Below are 21,530 nucleotides of genomic sequence, written 5' to 3'. Positions count from 1 at the left end.
GATTCTGGTTTATATAAATTATTTTGATGTGAATTAATTATTAAAATATTTTTTAATGAGATATTAAATTATTAGTTTGATTGGACAACAACATATTTGTTTGAGTTGCAATTGAAATAAAAAGGATTGTTTTTTTAAGTTAGTTTTTGTTTTGATTTATTTCTTTAGGTTTTAGTTTTAAACATATATTGCTTAAGCACTTAATTGGTTTGAGATGAAGTTTAGTTGTTCAAGTATTATTTTTTAGTGTTTTTAGCAAGAAAAAGAAATCATATTCATTATCTCCTTTAAACTAATAAACTAATGTCACTAAAAAAAACTACTTAAAAACTTAATTGAAAATTTAAAAGTTCAGATTGTTTTGATTGCTGAGTTTTATGGAATTATATATATATATTATGAAGGAAGCTCACGAGTCTTACTAATATATGGCTTGAATGTGATTATGCCTTTGTTAGTGGTGCATTTAATGTTAGGACTAAGACTCTGTGGATACTTCGTAATTGCTGGAACACTTGTCTTAATTATTGTGGAAAAATAAGGTTTAAGTTATTCATATTTTTCGTGAGAGGAATGCATGTGTGAATAAGTTGACTAACTTAGAATTTATTCATAGAGACTCATAATAGGCTTTAATCTAGTCTAATCTTAAACCTTTTTATGAACATGTATAGTCTACCTCTGTATCATTTTTGTTAATATATGAATTTTGGTCTAACTTCCCAATTTTTTTTTTTGTATTTTCTTTCCTTTCCTTTTTTTTCTTTTAATAATAATTTTTCATGTGATAATAGATGATTGTTGTTATTTGAGGTGTCTAAGTAAAATGTCAAGTTGTGTAATGATGTATAATATGAAAACTTTATATAAAAAAACAAATGTGTTTGGCCTTAAGTCACACTAATCATAATTTTGTTTTTAAAAAATATATTGATTAGTTAAAAAAAAGTTGGTGTATCTTTAAACTCTTCAGCAACAATAGACTTTTGTATATAGTAAAACTCACAATTAAGGACTATAAGGTGTAAATATCTTCGGTTGGTTTTTGAACTCTTAATGATATATTATACTTAGATATTACTATATTGAATTTCATATCACTTGTGAGTTCAGATTAAAAATATTTGTTATATATTATCTTCTCTTAATTCACATATATGTTTTTAAAGGACAGAATTCACCAAATTTCAAAACGAAGTAAATACATCTCAAACCAAAGTAAATACTACTTAAAAAAATTGATTTATTTAGAAAATTCGTGAACTAGTGTTCATGTGTTATTTTATATATAAAATATATGATAGTATGCTGCAAATTATTTCTAAGAATTTGTCATTATATTAAACAATTTAATAAAAAATATGTTTTTTTCAATAAAATTTCATTTTAACTTTAATAAGTAAAGTTATAACTTCATCAAAATTGTAGAAAAATCATTAGAAGAATATTATTTTTAAAATATTAATTTTAAAAGGTAATTCTAAAGCAACCAACCTTGATCAATATCTGTTTCTCTTTTGAATAGGAACATATTAATAATAAATAAAATATTTTGAAAGTCATATTTACTTTTAAAGTCCACCACTTAAATTTTTTATGGTATCATTGTTCAATTAAAATTATAATAAAACTTAGTTATAAAAACTGTGAATTAATTCATTTAATAATTATTTATAGTCTCATTAGTTCGTTTTATTTTAAATAAAAAAATTTATTTCTAATTTAAAAATATTATTAAGCCATAGCTAGTAAATAAAACTATTAATTTTATTGTATAAATAATATATGCATTGACAAAAAGAATCCAATTTTCTTATAAAACAGTACATTAATCGATGCATTATTTTTAATATGTATCGTTTCTCTTCAAACTCTTTTTACTTATAGCATAAATCTAATTTGTAATGTTGAAATTCACCATTGCTACTTTTTACTTATTTTCAAATATAATGAAATCATTGGTTTATTTAGAAGGAAAAAAAATAAAAAACTAAAGAGACAAGTAAAACTAAATAAACCGCTGCAAAATTATCCAGAATAGAATTTAAAAATGTTCACAATTGTCAATAGGAACATAACACTTTTTTTTTTCAAATTTACCATATTAAATGTTTGATGATAGATAATGCATATATTTAAAATATGATTAATAACAATGATTCACCTAAATAATATGAATAAAATAATATCTGATAAAAAATAACAAAATGATAATTCCTGTTAATTAAAAGTAACACTAAAAGCATTTAAAATACAATGCCTAAACTTTACTATTAAAAATAAAGTTTTATTCATAATAACTTAAGTAATTATGAAAATAAAATTGTTAACAAAAATTAACATAAAACATTGTCTCTTTAGGCATTGTGTTGTCATTTTTTAAAACTATTTTCTCCCTCTGAACAAAACTACAAAACTTGGTTTGGGTTTGGGTATCCTCTTGTGCTGCATCAGTATTGCATTGTCAAAAAGGTCGACTTCGTGCTTTCCTTTCATACAAACTTTTGCTTCTCTTTCCGTTATTTCATTTTGTCTCTATTATATATATATATATATATATATATATATATATATATATATATATCAATTCTCCATATGTATTTATCACTATATCTACACACATTTTTACTTACATTATAGGCAAAACAATACAAAAAAATGTACTACCATCTCATGTTATTTTTTATATTAATTTTTGTAATATTGTTTTAAATTAATTACATATATATATATACCTTTCTCCATGTTTTGCAGGTTTTGAATTGCTTTCAGAATTGATTCATGAAGGTAAATAGTACGAGAGTTTTTGTTATTTGAAAGTCATGCAAGGTCTATTGTTACTTTGTTCATTATCTCATTACTAATGTTAGAGTATATTAAATTCAAGGTTTCGACAAGTCCTTTACATTCACTAGCATTTTCCACAGTTTACATTATTAAAGGCAGCTATTTATTCAGAGCAATTTTCTGTTGTATGATGTTATGGTCCAAGCAATGTATTTATATAGAATAGAATAGGCCTTGGTGCTTTAAAAAACAATTTTTGAATTATTTATTTAGTATTCTTTGAGATATATTCATGAATTATTTATTGTGTCTGCTAAATATAACAAAACCATAATTTTTTAGTCTTGAGAACCCCAAATCTTGCTGGTATAGTTTACAATTCATTGCTATTTTTCACGACACAATAAAATTTCCCTTATGATCTAGTATTTATAATAAGAAAGTTGAGGGATGGTGAATACTCCATGTATTGCTTGGACGAATATGTTAAGAAAATTTATGGAAGAGAAAACATTTCTATTGTTTTTTTTTTACTTGAAAATATCTTGTTCATGATAGAGATGTGAGAGAAATGAGTATCAATTCAAACATGATTTGAAGTCTAAGGGGATATATGATCCAAGTAAAATGGAAGAAGAAATGACTACCAACTTCCTTAATAAAAGATATGATTTAGTACATTATTAATGTTTTAAAAAAAGATAGGTGTGTATATAACGTCATTAATATATTACCTAAAATAAAGCTTGAGATTAATAACATTTGATTACAACCCATAAGTAACATAAACAAAAGTTGTTATATACATGAGGATTTTCATTATATGGGTACCAAGAGTCTTCCATTCACGAGGTAATTTTATTTCTTTCAATAATATTTAATTTCAACTATATTACTTAGATAATTAAATATTATTAATTATTTCATAGTAGAAATATGATTAATTAAAGGAAGAAGAAAAAAAGGAGTGCAACTCTCACCCACTGCAAATTCTATTGATACTCAAACTTGAGAAGATGGGAGTATTGTGAATGAAAAGGCACGTCATATAATTATAAAAACTCATCTTATTAAAGCATAATATAAATTATTGACTGTATTTGATTAAGATTTTATATTACATAATTTTATTATTTTATTTTAAATGGGTTCATGCATGTAGAATGAATTAAAGAAGCAAGTGATACAAGCTAAAATTTTAGGAGATTCTCAAACCACACATGATTATACAAATTGGAAGAATGATATTTATTCAAAAGTGAAAGGATGTTGACAGAAGAGAAGATGATATTTGTGTTGTCTTGCCAAACTTCTACAACCTAAAAATTTGAAATACTTAAAAGTTTTATAGCAAACATATAATTTAAAAATTATAAAAAGTACTTGAATATCTTTTTTTTCTTCAAACACGATTTTCAGAGGAGATAAAAAGACTAATGATATTATTAAGAGGTAAAAACTCTAACAAATGCATTTGATCATTTATGAAATAAAAATATAAGAGAAATTTTGTGTGGAGTTGGGGAGTGAAAGCTTTAAAATAGCATGTCTTATTGTCTACATGAAGATGACGGAGAGACTTAGGCAAAGTCTATGAAGAAGGAGACATGGATAGTTGGTTTTATAAAGCTACACAATGTGAATTTGGTTCATGTAATTTGATTAGATTTTGGTAGAACAAGTGACAAGGAAATTCTAATCTTAAATCTAGATTTCTTATATTGTATTCTATTTCAGTTAACCAAGAGAGATCAATGGGGAAACTAGTCGTTTTTGTCAGATTCTAGTCGAAAGTGAAATCTACAATGGAGAATGACTATGTTGAATGAGAGAGAGAAGAACAATTGTTGAGCGAATTAATTTCAGGGAACTTGTATAAGGGAAAAATTGACAGATGAAAATGGATAAGTGAAGAAGATGACACTTATTATGTGAGGTCAACATATGTTGTATTACAAAACATAACCACTATTGGAAACAACAATATGTTTAAGGACTTTTGGGATGTGAAGACTTTACCTAATGTCCAAATTTTTGTATAGAGGGTGTTACTTAACAAAATACCTTCAAGACTTAATTTAGTTATAAGAGGGGTCCACATTAGTAATACCTTACGTTCGTTTTGCCAACTGTGCCAAGAATTTGTGCATCACATATTTCTAACATTCACATTAGCCCCTTAAGTCTCGAACACTTATTGCAGCTAAGTGGGAATCTAGTCAATTCAACATAATAATATGGGGAACCATTTTGAACAATTTCAACTTTTGTATTTGAACCAAAAAAACAAAAAAATTGGTGTGGAAAAGTGTGTGGATAACAATGATTTGGAGTATATGGAATCATAGAAATTTAGTAGTGTTTAAAGATGAAAGAGTAGACGAGGAAGAATTGTTCTATATAGCTTAGTTGAAGGCATGAGTATGGATGAAAATAAATTGACTATTGTCAATTTATCTTATTCTGGATAGCTTTTGTATCGAAATCAATGCCTTATATCATTCAAGTAGTTATCAATTTCTATGTGAAGGTATGTATCAAGATGTTGTGAGTTTTTATGTGAAGTTCTGTATCATGTTGTTGTGTTGTTGTACACAGTTTATCTGCATTTTATTCTCTGGATGCGTTCTTTACTTTTATTGAAACTCTTTGTGCCATTATTGTTCAACAATATATTTCTTATGTTGTATATGTATATTATAATACCGTTAACTCCTTGATCAAGTTGGGAAAGATTCTTGTAATCTTATAAAAAATGGATCATGGAAGAACAAAGGACTTCAACAATAACTGACACAACATTTCCACAAGTATCAACTCAAATACTAAGGGAGGCTAGTGAGGGTATGGTTCTCTAGAGGTTTGTAGTGGAAACAAACCTAATCAACATGAGACCACCATGAGTCTTTGGAGGACATATCCATTTTAGTCTAGCAAAACAAATTGCCATGCATGTGGTTACACTCTTGTATAATGGTTGTTGTCAAATAGGTTGTGTTTGAATTAAGAGATGTAGTCATAAAAAGACATTTTTTTTGCTATTTATTGGATTCTAAGTATTTGAATTTTTTGGGAATCAACATAGATAGCATATGCATCTATATCTTGATAACTTAAAATGTTGAGATATTCCTTAAATGTTCTAATTAATTTATTATTTTCTTTGTTGAGAAAAAAAGTGATATTTTATAAAGATATATATTTTGTGATGGTCATACTAATGTTGGAAGTGATTGTAAAAGTATTTTTGGGAACAACTAAAAAGGAAAATAGTTAAGTGATATTAATAATGGTAAGAAAAATAGTTTTAAGTCATGATTATTTTTTAGTTTCTCTAAAATCAATACTTTTAATGTGAATTAAATGGTGATTTTACTAGCTTATATATTGATGGACAATATCATGTATTTAATAGTGATGATAATTGGATATTTATTTTTAGTATTTCTAACATAGAAAGACATGAGATGCACTTGTAATGAACCTGAACTTTTTCAGCTCAGAACCATGTGATTACTATTCCTTATAGCATGTATTAGTACTCTTATAATTTGGTATGTTATTTTTATATCTGTTATTACCAATTTGATATTGACTTAAAATAAACTCTTGATTGATTAAGTCCTTTTCAATAAATATAATGATTGATTGGATTCACAATCTAAACAAGGTAATATATTTAAGTTTTATCTAATTCGAGTATCGTAGTTTAAAATTTTGAATAATAAATCGAGTAATAGTAATTAAATTGAAATTTGTAATGTTTTTCATTTTTAGATTATATGTGTAGATGTAATAATAATAATAATAATAATAATAATAATAATAATAATAATAATAATAATAATAATAATAATAATAATAATAATAATAATAATAATAATAATAATAATAATAGAAAACATAATGAATATGAATACATATGTTATAGAAATGGATAGTGTAGGTTAAAGTCCTGTACCAATACTTTATTCTTAAGTGTTTTAAGTTATGAGGTTCAGACACTCCTTTTAAATGGTGTGTCTGTGTCGGATATACGTATCGGACACTGACATTCGTATGATACTCGTAAGTTATGTAACACATACACTGACACAGATAATGATACGACACGGATACGGACACAGAGATACGTAAAATCTTTAAAATGTAGGACACAGAGACACAAATCTATATATTATATAATTATGAATTATATAATTTGACAATAAAGATTTATGTGCACAAATATGTTCCAGATTATTTTTTGGAGTGGAAATGTTTTTTTCATGACTAGTTCACAAAAATTTGTTTCTTATTTTTATAATCATAATAACAATTTATACAATAAATTTTGATTTTTTTAGAAAATTAATGTATTTTTCCTTTTTAAAATTGTGTTAGAACTGTACTAGAATTTTCAGAAATCTAACAAATACATTTTGAACACTTCAAGGATATGTGTCCTACAGGTGTCATACGAGTGTCGGTGTCCAATACAAGTATCGAACACCGACACCATTTAAGAGGAGTGTCCGAGCTTCATAGCTCGTAAGACACATATTTGTGAAGTGTCAATTCAAAAAATATTTGTTGAATTTTTGACAATTCTAGCATGATTTTAACACAATTTTAAAAAGGAGAAATACATTAATTTTCTAAAAACTCAAACTTATTGTATAAATTTTTAGTATGATTATAAAAATAAAGAATAAATCCTTTTAAACCAGTCATGAAACAACATTTTTCTGCTTAAAAAAAACTGAAACATACTTATGCACATGAATCTTTATTGTCAATTTATATAATTCATAATTATATAATATATAGATCCGTATATCCCGTGTGAGATTATATATATTTCAGTGTTTGTATAGTATTATGTCAATGTATGTGTTATGCTATTTTAAGTGCATATGTTATAATATCATTATTCAAATTACAAATGACATATCATAACGGTATATATATGTTAACAAATTTATTTTCACAACTATAATTTTTTTAATTATAAACTATATAATAATGCATAATATATTGTTAAATTTTATTCAAAAACTATATTAATATTGTATGTGAGTATATGTCAACATATTTTTCATCTACGGTTTTATACGTCTCTAAATGTCACATTTGTTGTGGTGTATCTATATACATCTCTGCAGTTTTAAATTAAGTACTGATAATAATAATTAAAATGCTAGAAAATTTATAATTTTTTACACAGTTATAACTCAACCCCATAAAACCGGCTTAATAGGGTGAGGTTTGCATCCACTTATATACTATGAAAGGCTCTCATCTCTAGTCGATGTGGGATTCCAACAATAGAATTTCTTTTTATAACTGTTTTCTCTACATAATTTTTTTATTCAATCTTTATTTAATATATTTCATTTTATTAGTATAATAAATTATTTTATCATTTCATATGAATTATTTAAAAAATAATTTTTTTAAAATTAATATTAATGTATTACTCTTATTTGTTCCCACACCAAATCTCACATATCAAATAAAATAACTTCTATTTTCAATCATTCTTTTCATTGTATCTCAAGCAACTATATTTTGTTTGGTAAAGTCATTATTTTTTTTTATCTACCATTGAGTCAATCTCAACTTTAACATGCACATCATCATACTTTGTAATCCCCAAACTACTAATGGAAGAAGATAAAAAACTTAAAAAAAAATAAAATTATTTAATTAATTTATTATTTTTCTTGTATATATTACTTATTATATTATAGATAGACAGATGTTACTGTATCTGTGTTTTCGTTAATAATTATAGAACCGGTGGAGTAAGAGAAATTTTACTAAATGTAAAATGATAGTAAGGTTTACGTAATAAAGAAAGGTGTGTTAAACTTATGATGGGTGATAAAAAAGAAAAAAACTTATGATGGGTTACGTGCACCGAATTGAATTAAAAATATGACACAATATTAAAACTTTAAAATGGAAAATTGCATTTGAAGGAAGTAAAAATTCCTTGGCAGGAAGGGTTTGACACGGCAAGCTCATAAAGTGATTATTAGGAAACGTTGGAGAAATAAACACGTCTGTTGTGTGATGTGTTTTGGCTGTAAGTTGAAACATTATTTATGATGTCGCCCATAATTTACCTAAAAGACATCATATCTGCCCATCATAAATGTTTGGTTTGACTTGTAGTTTGTTCATAGCCTCATCTTGCCACGGTTCTGGTAGATACAAGAATATGTGATTCACGTGTACGGTCTACTTACATTTTCTTTTATCAATTCTTTCAAACAATCATAGTTATTATAAACGGAATTTATTTTGACTTAATTTTATAAATCCAAATTATATGATGATGTTTCAATTTAATTATATTTTTTGAAATATTTATATTTTTAGTCATAAGTTTTTTAATATATTGTTTTCTTTTTAACAAATTTTTTCTGGGATATTATAGTAGAGAGAAAATTTTAAATTTATCTTAATCGTATAAAATCGACTAATAATGAAATATTTTGAGATCTCCAACATGTAATTCAGATTTTTATTAATTTCTTTCTATTTTATAAAATTAATGTTCTATGAGTTTTAAACTTGAATTGTTATTCTACTATAAGTTCATAACGATCATGTATATCCCATAAATGAATTTTCATTGTTATTAATGACAATATGAATAAAATGGTATATTCAAAACATTTTTATCGTTAAGTGATTATTTATGAAATAATAAATGATTATTATGGTATTTAAAATATTTATAAATATTAACTCTTTATAATATACTTACACTCTGAATTCTCATAATTTAATGTGTATTTATCATTATTATGCTTTTACTTAATTATTGGAAGTCTTGATACGGATTTATAAAAGAACACAAAGATTCTCGCAAAGGTATACTCCAAACACATTTTCGATAATAACAATAATTATTATTATTATTATTATTATTATTATCCGTGTTTACTTAAAGAGAATTAAAAATAAAATTTAGGGTTCTTCTTGTGTACTGCAAAAGAATTGACTATCAAAATCACAAGAGTGGGAGAGGTATTATATGATCTTGATGTGGATATGTAAATAAAATTTAGGGTTCAAAACAATTGACTATCAAAATCGCAACAGTGAGAGAGGTATTATATGATCTTGATGTGGATATGTTGTTCTTAGTTTTCATACTCGGAATGGTAAAATTTGTCTCTTTGTCATTGGGAACTCAAATTGCACACGTCACAAAAGGTGATATACATATCACTCGTTTTATTTCATAATAACAATTGGGTGTTTTTTTGTAATCGTAATTATCCTACAAAATCTACAAATCATTATAGGCTTTTCTATAATAATATAATTATTTAACACATTTAAGTATTCGAAAAAATAATTTTAAATTAAACTAACATGTAAATAAAAAATATATTAAACAATAAATTACGTAATAAAATAAAAAATAACATCTATGATGTAGTAGATTCTTACAATTTTTTAATATTTAAATATTATCGTCAACTTCATTTATCTACCGACCAGTCCTCGGACATCGTTGATTGTTAGTAACGGTGGGTCGCGTAAATTGGGTCCCGCAAGCGGCATGGGCCAGTGTCTTACAAGCGGCACGAGCCAGGGGGCCAATTAGTGGTCAGATGTCGATCACCAGAGTGTGCTGACATGTCCTCGACAACAGAGTGAGGCCGATGTGACATCGGGCATTGGCGACTCAAACAACTGAATTGGACCACGAAAGGTGAGTCCCAGAAAACACATCAGTTATCAGTAATACCAACCATAGTTAAGGGGAAGTCCTAGGTCCCGAAGAGTTCATGCGTGTGGTGTGAATAGCGCATTCAGGCGCATCACAAGTAAAGAACCACTAGAGGCGCTAAGGGTCGTTAGGGTTATGTTTTCCAGGGGCAGGCTACATGCATGACACGTGAACAGTTAGGGCACCCCCAAGACGGGTGGCCCCAGAGATTAGGTGCACAAGTTGGTACCCAGGTGACCATTCCGTTGGAGGTTGCACTCCAGCAAGGGGAGCCTCACGCGCTAGATTATACTAAGATTGGGTAATAGCGACGCAAGGGCATTGTGTATCGACCAGTCCTTGGGCGTCGTTGACCACTAGTAATGTTGGGGCCACGTAAGCGGGGTCTCGCGAGCGACGTGGGTCAGTGTCTCGCGAGGCACGTGCGCCAAGGAACCAAAGAGTGGTCAGACATCGGTCACTAGGATGTACCGACGTGCCACTAGGCAGTGTGGAGAGGTCGGACATTAGGGACTCGAACAACAGAGCTGGGCCACGAGAGGTGGATCCTAGACCACACACTAGTTATCAGTAAGGGATGAGCCTAGGTCACGAGAGTCCATGCGTGTGGAGTGGATGACGCGTTCAGGCATAACACGAGTATAGAGCCACTGGAAAGGATACGACCTTCGAGGGTCACATTCCAAGGGTGAGCTACATGCATGGCACATGAACAACTAGAGCGTTCCCAGGACGGATGACCCCAAAGATCAGGTGCACGAGGAGGCATCCAAGTTGTCATCCTGTCAGAGGTTACACTCTAGTTAGGGAACCCCACGCGATAGGTTATCCTAAGAGTGGGTAACTGTGGCGCTGGGCCCACCCCCTCAGGAAGCCTATTTTGGGTAACAGAAACAGTGGAAACCCTAGGCTATATAAAGCGAAGTAACAAACTTAGTAAGGTACGCTATTCATTTACGTTGCTTAACACACACAGACACACAGAGCTTTACGCTTAATAGTTTTGGTGTTTCCTAGCCCTAAATTTGACTTGAGCGTCGGAGTGCAAACGACCTCTAGGGCGCGATCATCAGCACATACCGGTTCACCTTTCGCACAGTGTCGAAACGATACGTAAGCTCGCTTTCTCTCCAAAATACGCGATCATTGGGATCAAGCTCTTCATCTCGATGTTTCCTCACGTCTTCGCTGGAGGTAAGTGAGGAAGTCTCGACGAGGAGGTCATCAGAAGCCCAAGGGTACAGGGCTTTATAGTCAATGTTGGGAGGAGGGTTGGAGGTTGTTTTTGTTCTGACCATCTTGAATAAAGCTAAAAAGGGAGAGGAGAAAGGAAGAAAACCGAAGGTTCAGAAGAAGCAACGTGACTCGATGAACCAGAAACACATAAACTCAACAAAACGAAGAACACAAATAGTGTAGAAGAAGAATACCTAAAGTGCAAAAATATTAAACAGTCCCAGAGCAGTTATCGCATGTTATGGGCAGTGGAATCGTGAAACGAAGGCAAGTCATGAAGTAAAAATCATACCTTTAAGCAGTTGAGGTTTGAAGGTAGTGATTGATGAGGGAGAAGCGAGAGCGTTCGAAGAGAAGAGAGAATGATCGAAGAGAGTTTTCAATGAAGTGATGGAACAGTGAAGAAGCGCGGGTTTTTGAAAGAGTTAACGTAAACAAGGATGCAAAGCGACAATAAGTCCTGACCGTTGATCCAGCCACGTGTGCGCAAATTAAAACAAGTACGGAGAGACGTCACTTCGGTGCACTGTTCACGTCTTTTCACCCAGTGCCACGTAGGTCGCCAAAGGCGACAACTTAGTCTCTTCGATGAACAAGTTTACAACTCGAGACTGGGGGGCCTGTGTACTGACCAGTCCTCGGACATCGTTGACTGCTAGTAATGGTGGGTCGTGTAAGCTGGGTCCCACGAGCGACATGAGCCAGTGTCTCACAAGCGGCACGAGCCAGGGTGCCGATTAGTGGTCGGATGTAGATCACCAGGCTGTGCCGACGTGTCCTCGGCAACAGAGTGAGGCCGATGTGACATCGGGCATCGGCGACTCAAACAACTGAATTGGACCACGAAAGTAGGTCCCAGAAAACACATCAGTTATCATTAATACCAACCAGAGTTAAGGGGAAGTCCTAGGTCCCGAAGAGTCCATGCGTGTGATGTGAATAGCGCATTCAGGCGCAACACAAGTAAAGAACCATTCTAGGCGCTAAGGCCCGTTAGGGTTATGTTTTCCAGGGGCAGGTTGCATGTATGGCACGTGAACAGTTAGGGCACCCCCAGTACGGGTGGCCCCAGAGATTAGGTGCACAAGTTGGTACCCAGGTGGCCATTCCGTTGGAGGTTGCACTCCAACAAGGGAAGCCTTATGCGCTAGATTACACTAAGATTGGGTAATAGCAGCGTAAGGGCATTCCTCCAGAAACCCTAAATGCGGGTAATGGAAACAACGGAAACCCAATACTATATAAAGGGTAGTAAGAGAACCCACAAGGTACGCAGTTCTTGTGACCATAACTATTACACGCATTACTATTTCTTAGACCCAAGATTGACTTGAGCGTCGGAGTGCAAACAGCCTCTAGGGTGCCCTTTTGTCTTTGCAGGTACAATGTGTTTTGATCCAAGAAAAACACAAACATAGGCAGAGATAAGCAGGCGTGTGATCATCGTTAGAATCCACCGGCGAGCGAGTCAACCGACAAGAACAATTTATATACAATACATCATAAACACTACATAAGTTAGAGATTTGGAATGTTTTAAATTCAAAGAAAGTATGTTTTATACTAAACTCATCGTTTGTAAACACTAAACTCATTTAACAATGTAAACCATCCAAAATATTATCCAAAATTAAAAATTCATATCCAAGTTTATACTCATAATCTATGTACTTAAACCTAAATGTTCACCTCCAACTACTTGTGAGATGTCATATTCTTATGTTCTTTTTTTATTGCAAGAGTTTAATATAACTTTTTTTATAAAAAAAATAGTTATACTTTTAGTTGTTCACTGTCCACACAATTTTAATATTTTGTATAGTTTAATTGTATTAATTTAACTCCTTTCATATTATACAAATAATTTTGTTTTCATATTTTAATTATGTTAATGGTAACATTCTGTTCCCGCCAGTTGACTCGAACACCTTCGTGCATCTCTACGAATTGCGCTTCAAGAACCCCTTCGCTTCTGTTCCAACGTTCTTCCTCCGCCGTAAATACCTGAAACAGAGATACAAAAGGCATCCTCGCGACCGTTTGCACTTCGATGATCAAGTGAGCTATTGGACAGGAAACACCAAACACTTCTCGTCGCAGAACACCTAAGGTTAATGTTCAGAGAAATGTGTAACTGAATCGTAACTGAAAATGCTCACTTCTGCTCAAATGTCTTAGAATGTCTAAGACGTACCTTATTCTGTTTATCGTAAACCTTATATACCTTTCTGTCCACGTGTCAGTCTGAGACTTGCGCATTCTGTGGGCGCTCCTTAGCAACATTGTTCCCAGTCTTAGGGCCTTCTCAGTTTGTAAGATTGCCCTGTCAAAGTGCAACTCGCGCGGGGGTGACTGCATGGGTGCCAACTCATGCACCCATTTTCTGAGTCATCCGCCCTGGGAGTTCCCTGCCTTCCTCATGTGCCATGCATGCGGATCACCTTCTAGGACGTGACCCTTTCATGGGTCGTCTCTGTCCCAGTGGCTTTCCAGAGGTGGTGCGCACTGCCGCGTCCCTACACCTCATGCACAGATCCTTCGTAAGTTGGGTCTCTCCCTTCTGGTACTGGGGTGAGGCTTGAAAACCACCTTTCTTTATCTATTTTTACTGTCAGGGATGCCGAGGCCCGAGGCCTCCACGCCCCTACCGTGCCGCCTCCTATTGTGTCGCCTCCTCCACGGTTATCCCTACCCGTGGGTATCAGGAGGGGACACCTCCCTGGCTTGCCAAACTCCCCGAGCGCCTTTATTTTGCTGAGCCTGGGCGACGCCGGAGGCCGGTCAACACCAGAGGCCGTGGACCTTAAAGAAGACTCTTTTCTGCCCTGCAGTACTTTCTAGTGGATCCCTTTCTCGGGGTCCCACCATGTTGACTTTGGTCAACGCCCGAGGACCGTACGGTACACATCCCTATAATTTCTCACATCTATAAACTATAATTTGTATAAAATATTAAAATGAATATATAAACATAATACAAATATGTTCACAACCCTTTCTTAAAATGTTTCAAAACATATCTCTCTTCATAAGACTTTAAATATTTATAAAAAATAAATAAAACAAATATTCAAAAGAAAAAAAATATTTTCATCATCCAGCTTCTCACTAAGGAGCTCTATCACCTGTAACATCATCTGCTCCTGTGTAAATACACGATCACCACAGATAGAGAAACAACACAAACAAATAACAGGGTAAATTAGCTATATAAAACAAAATTCTATATAATTTCAATTTGAAATTGATAAACATAAATCATCAAGTCTCATACAAATTCTCAAATCATCAAGTGTCTATTAAAATTCAATATTCATCTTTCACATGTCAGACTTCCACTGACTCATATCACATAGACACTTGAGTCTACTTCTGGAAGAATCGTGCGTTGACTTAGACTTAGAGATTTGCACCTGTTATACTATATCACTGTGAAATCCACACAACTATGTGTATAAATAATCTCAATATCATCTATCTCCTAGTATGACAGGGTTAACTCATATAACATGTCAAGTTAGTTATCTTTCAAACAACTTACCCCATTCATATGAACCTCCTTCGACTCTCTCCACCTGAATAACTTTATCTATATGATTCCATTATCTCAGTAGAGTCAGGATATCCTAAACAATCTTAACACGGTATTTTCTTTCCTAAAAATACTATGTCTTGATCTTACTTTCACATCATTGCACACTTCCTTTAACACATCAATACTATATTCAAAAAGTCATTTACAATAATAATCCAAAATAAACTATGCTAAAATAATAATAGTAATATATATATATATATATATATATATATATATGTTACTATATTTAATTGGCTTGAGCTAAAAAAATTTAGTGTAAGCTAAAATACACCAGAGTGTACCCAGGACTTTTGGCTTGAACGAAAAGATTTTAGTGTGAGCTAAAATACACCATACTGCACCCAAAATAACAAACTCCATACTATAGCTGAATAATTACTCTATATCAAGATCAAACAACCAATACTCAACAACATTATAATTTTATAACATCTACCATATATCAAATTTCACATTCAAATCTCAATCAACTTCTAATATACTTAAAACAAACAATCCTGAAATAAAGTTTTGAGATTGGTGACCACATCACCCCCACATCCAGATCTTCTAGCCTAGTGTTCTATTGGAAATTAAGGCTAGCTTCCCTTACTTGAAATTTAGCAGATACTCACTAAGAGCTCCAAATCATTCAAGAACTTAAAGGTAACTTAACCTGCACCACACAATCCTAATAAAAAATCTAACTATATCACTAGGACCCTGAGCTAACAGAGATTAACCCTGAAGCTAAAAGGGTCACATGCAAAGCAAAGACAAAAACAACCTAACAAGATCAAAAATTGACTCAAAGAGACACTACAAGAAAATAACAATTTAGTCACCGAATTCAGCGACCGAAAATAAGTGGTCGCAATTTGCGACCGAAATAGCTACCGAATACTCGTAATGTCAAATCTGCGACCGAAATAGCGATCGACTGAACTATTAATGATGTTAGTTAGTTCTGCGACCGAACATGAGTGACAAAACCATCGGTCGCTAAAGTGGTGACTGTTTTGAATAAATTGGAAAAAATATACCTGCGACCGAATTAGCGACCAAATATGTTTATTTTTTAGCCACCGATTTTCTTTTGGTCGCTAAATATAATTGTTTACTTTTGCCACTGAATCAGACATCAAATTTGTTTATTTTTTAGCCACCGATTTTATTTTGGTTGCTAAATATAATTGTTTATTTTTGCCACCGAATCAGCCACCAAAATTGTTTATTTTTTAGCCACCAATTTTTTTTGTCGCTAAATACAATTATTTATTTTTGTCACCGAATTAGCCACCAAATACGTTTATTTTTTAGCCACCAAATTTTTTTTGGTAATTAAATATAATTATTTATTTTAATAATAATAACAATAATATAACTTTAATCTATAATTGCTCTCTACAACAAAGATCTTGCTCAATATAAAAAAGTGTAGATAAAATATCACAGACAAAAAAAACTAAAACTAGAATAATATATTAAATTAGGAAATATTAAATATATATCAAAAATATTTTCCTAAAAAGAGAAAAGAGAAAAAGGGGAGAAGAAACAGGCGCGGGAACTTTAAAAACCCTAACGAAGTGAATATATATTCATTTCTTAAACCCTTAAACCCATTTTGCTCATAATTCACCTTCTCTTTCTCTCCTTTCTCTTGCTTTTTCTCTGCACGTCGTTCCTACTAATGGAATCTCCAATGGAGTTTTAGTGTAATTTTTCTATTCCCTTCTAGAAGAGAAAAAATGAACTTACTCTATCAAAGATTCTGATCGGACAGTCTTGTAGTATTCACTGACAGGAGTCTGATGGTGGACTCCGATCGTCGAACTGATGAGCGAGGAAGTCAGAATCTTAAAGAGAAGAGAGGGGAAAGGAAAAAGAACTTTCTAGAGAGATGGTGATTCTTTTTAAAATAAGACCTGAATAACTAAATTTCTATTTCTATACTCTTTTAAATTTAATAATAAAATATGCAGGTGTCATTTTAATTGTACCACTTCTACTCTAAGACTATTTTTCTAAATCCTTACATTAATTGAGTCTTGTAAATAATAAAAAGACCAAAAAATATTAAAAAGTAATAACTCGTAATGTTATTTTAGTTTAGATTATTAGTTTATATTTAATTTTAAAGCAATTCTATCTCTATCTTAATTAGCTTCTAAAAATAGTCCATTCTATTCTATTATTATATTTGTTTATCTGTCATGTTTCAAAAGAATTTTTTCTATAGAAAAATTGGAAAACAATTTTTTTTATTTTAGATGACGAAACATGTTTTTACTACCTAAATGAGATTTTCATTTTTAATTTTTACACAAAAATTTTACCAGGTTTAGTCTTTAAAAATTTCTTTACTAATGTCTTGAGTTATTGTTCTCCATACTTAACATTTTGTTTTTTATTTATTAAAATTAAATATAGAAACTATTTTAAAGAATTACAAAATTTATATTCCGTTGCTTGAGAAATACAAATATATAGTAATATCATATTTTAAATAATGAACAATTACAAATTAAATTTTAATTATTTATTATAATTGAATAATTTAACATATAAGAGTAATCTTCTCAATTTATTTAATAAATATATTAAATTTTTACTTTAAAATATTTAAAAGATTTATATATATATATCACTTGCACCTGTAATATCACTAGGAATAATTATTAAATAGGACAACAACTATATTGATTACCATATTATTTGTTATGTAAATTGTACCGACCCGTCCTCGGGCGTTGACCAAAGTCAATACTTGGTAGGACCCATCAGGAGCGCAAGGAGGTGAGAAGGGCGTTGACCAGGCCTCGGGCGTTGACCGGCCTCGGGCATTGACTGGGTTCGGACCAAGAGGTGCTTATCGCTGGGTGATGCCACCTCCCGATACCCACGGGTGAGAGTGACCATGGAGGGGGCGGCACGGTAGGGGCGTGGAGGCCTCGAGCCTCAGTACCCCGAAAGAGTAATAGTCGGAGAGAAAGGTGGTTTCCAAGCCACACCCCCAGTACCAGTAGGGAGAGACCCAACTCACGAAGTATCTGTGCATGAGGCGTGGGAACACGGCAGTACGTGCCACCGTTCGAGAACTGCTGGGACAGATATGACCCATGAGAAGGCCACGTCCCAGGAGGTAATCTGCATGCATGGTAAGTGAGGAGGGCAGAAATACTCCCAGGGCGAGTGACTAAGAAGCTGGGGCGCATGAGTTGGCACCCAGGTGGTCACCTCCCGTGTCAGATGCACTTCGAGGAGGGAGACTTACACGCTCGGATTTCCCTAAGTTGGGTTACAGCATCGTAAGGCCACCCGCGCAGAGCTACGCTTAAGTCAGAAGGAGACACGTGGCAGAAGCACTGGAAAGGTATATAAGCTTTCGTTATCAACAGACTAAGATACCGTCTACACGTTTTACACACTCTGAGTCATTTGGCGCTTACGCATTGTACGCACGAGTGACTTTAGAACGAGAGAGAATACAGTTAGAATTCAGTTACGCACCTTCTGAACACGGCGTCTGTGGTGTTCTGATACGGAGGTGCACGGTGTTTTCTGCCAGTACTGACTTGAGCGTCAGAGTGCAAACGGCCGCGAGGGCGCCCTTTGTTCTCTCTGTTTCAGGTATTCATGGCGGCGAAGGGTGGAGATTTGGAACGAAGACGAAGGAGACCTTGATACGCAGCCCATAGCTACACGAAGAACAATCTGGTCAACCGGCATGAACATAAATTAAGAATTTAATTTTGATGTGGGAATCACATGTAACTTTTGCTTTGAATTTATTTTTTATAATTGTTAGCCTTTCAACAATTAGTTGACTGATTTTACTCTTTTAACAAACTTTTTTACTAGTTTTAATCTCTCAACATTTTTTTTCTAATTTTAGTATTTTTTGTGTGTGTAATTTTAGTTTCTGACCCTCTTAGAGCAAAATATGTTTTTGGTTTCTCATTTCCTAGAAATTTTCATTTTTAATTTTTAAATAAATAATTGACCAATTTTAATTCTAAGATTTGTCTCCATTACTATTTTTAATTCCTCTTATGACCTTTAAGCAATGACATGAAATAAATTATGTTCTAAAATCTCAATCCATTCAATATTCTCTTTAAATTAAATTTGATCTCTATGAGCATAAAGCAATGAGGCATTATCCTACATGCCATCATGTATGTGGTATTGAAAAGGAGAAATATTGTTGTTGTTCCATGCCAATGACCTTCATCATGCCCATTTTCAATTCTAACATTAAGTGTAATTTGTTATCCGTTGGAATTGAGTTAGGTAAACATTTACTTAGTATTCAGATTGGTCCCACTTATTTCATTTTTTACTCTGAACAAACTCACAAAGCCCTTTTCTTTTCTTCTCTCCAATATGCCCTTTTGCTTCCTTCTTTTCTAAAATTCAACTCTCAAATCACAAAACGTTAGTGGATATAAGTCAAAGCCACATTTTTATCTCTTTCAAAATTGTATGATTTTCCTTGCATTATATTTCATCCAATGTTTTCAAAATTCAACCATTTGTAACACTACAAGAAAATAATTAAATAAAAACCAATTTAAAAAATAATAATAATGAGTTGTTATATTGACTAAATTAGAAATCATTTTAGAAACTAAAAAAAATTGATTTCTAAATTAATTTCTATTATTGTTAAATAGTTTCTAAATTGGTATCTAATTAGCTACCAAGGTTTTTGCTACCAAATTTAGAATATAAATAATTGGTAGTTAAAACCTTGGTAACTTACTAGATACCAATTTAGAAACTATTTAACAATAATAAAAACTAATTTAAAAAATAGTCTCTAATGGTCTCTAATTTAGTCAATATAGCAACTAATTATTTTCGGTCTCTAAAATTTGTTTTTATTTAATAATCTTCCTGTAGTGTAATCTCAAGTACAAATCATTTAACATTGAAAGCTAAACACAAAGGCAAATAAATTAATAATGGGTTAAACGTGAAATTGAATTTTTTTTCCTACTTCAAACTTTAGGCCTCCTAGATAATTGTAGTAAAGAAACTATGAGAATGTGTTCTCACTAATGTTTTTTATATGTAATAAATGAATTTTCAACATAAACTGGGATGTTAAAAATATTTCATGTTGACTCATCGCTGATATAAATGTTATAATATTTTAACATCCTAATCCAAAATGGAAATTTGTTTGTCACAAAGAAAAAATTGACAAGGACTCATTCCAATATTTTTTGTCACATAAAGAAAAAACTGACAATGACTCATTCCAATAGTTTCTTCACTGCAACTACCCCAAAAGATATAAAGTTTGGATTAGGAACAAAAATCAATTTTGTATGGAAGTATGGATGAAAAACATATTTAACTCATTAATAAATATAGTATGGTCAACCTAATCTTATAAGATAAAACTTTGATGTTATTAGTGTTGTTATCTATCTATATATATATATATAAAAGATATTCCTCCTTATTCTTTTTTCATTTTACTCTTATAACAACATTTCATTCTATTAAATTATCCTAGGCTTTTCGTAATTTCATAGAGAACGATTTTCAAATTGATTTAAGAAGCAATTTTTAATTCCTCTTTACTTGGTCCCTATTGAATCTGAATATCTTCACTACTTCTCATTTTCTTTTCTGTATCCTACTTCCCATTTTTTTTTTCTCTTTCCTTTCCTCTTTCATGTAAAAGCATACTTTCATTCTCACCTCTCTTTCTCTTTCTATGTTTTGATTAATCTTTGTGGAACCCTAATTTGACTTTTGTCTTATGAAATTGTAATTGAAGTTTGTGACTAGATGGAGGGGAATGAATTAATAAAAGTAGTTGCGGGCACCATCACAACAATTGGTAATTCTCTTTATGTGCATTTCAATTTGTGAAACACTAATTTGACATTTTTCTTATGAAATTATGATTGAAACATGTGACTGAAGAAATAAGAAGGACTCAACAAGAGGAGGCAGAGGGTACGTGATGAAAGTTCTTGATCATAAGACATTTTTTGGAAACAATTTTATGGATTTAAATAAAATCATATAGAATAGTAACTAAAATATATTTTTATTTTCTCATGTTTTACGGAAAAGTTTCTTCCAATCTGATTTTCTAATTTTTTTGTCATCATCATTTATCTCTCTGCTATTCCTCTATATTTTTCTTCTTTTAAGTTTTGCTTTTCGATAGTA

At 31.7% G+C, this 21,530-nt stretch overlaps 1 pseudogene; it reads left to right on the top strand.

Annotated features, from left to right (window-relative positions):
• Positions 1–2,781: 2,781 nt before the first annotated feature.
• On the top strand, positions 2,782–4,138 carry LOC150029058 (uncharacterized; annotated as a pseudogene).
• Positions 4,139–21,530: the final 17,392 nt, after the last annotated feature.

Source organism: Phaseolus vulgaris, chromosome 2, assembly GCF_051622355.1.
Source record: "Phaseolus vulgaris cultivar YP4 chromosome 2, ASM5162235v1, whole genome shotgun sequence".
Taxonomy (NCBI): domain Eukaryota; kingdom Viridiplantae; phylum Streptophyta; class Magnoliopsida; order Fabales; family Fabaceae; genus Phaseolus; species Phaseolus vulgaris.
Note: the sequence above shows the minus strand (reverse complement) of the source record. Positions and strands in the feature narration are given on the sequence as shown.